Below are 281 nucleotides of genomic sequence, written 5' to 3'. Positions count from 1 at the left end.
ATGTACATGAGTTTTCATTTCCAGGAGAATTTCTTGTGTATAAATCTTAGTATCTGCTGTTCCGGTTTGAATTTCGGATTTGTGGTATTGATTACCACCACACGTGCTGTGGTGTTATAACAATAAAGGTAAATATCTCGTGTAAATGTTTATCTAAGAGGCTTGAAGGTGGGAATTGAGACCTTGGCTGAAAATACGGAATATTTAAAGTGTGTCCATTTATACGCCTGAATATATTCCTTTGGAACTGGTTCTGAATAGCACTGCACTCTCGTAGTGAG

Source organism: Penaeus monodon, chromosome 24 (assembly GCF_015228065.2).
Source record: "Penaeus monodon isolate SGIC_2016 chromosome 24, NSTDA_Pmon_1, whole genome shotgun sequence".
Taxonomy (NCBI): Eukaryota; Metazoa; Arthropoda; class Malacostraca; order Decapoda; family Penaeidae; genus Penaeus; species Penaeus monodon.
This window is presented reverse-complemented; position numbering follows the sequence as displayed.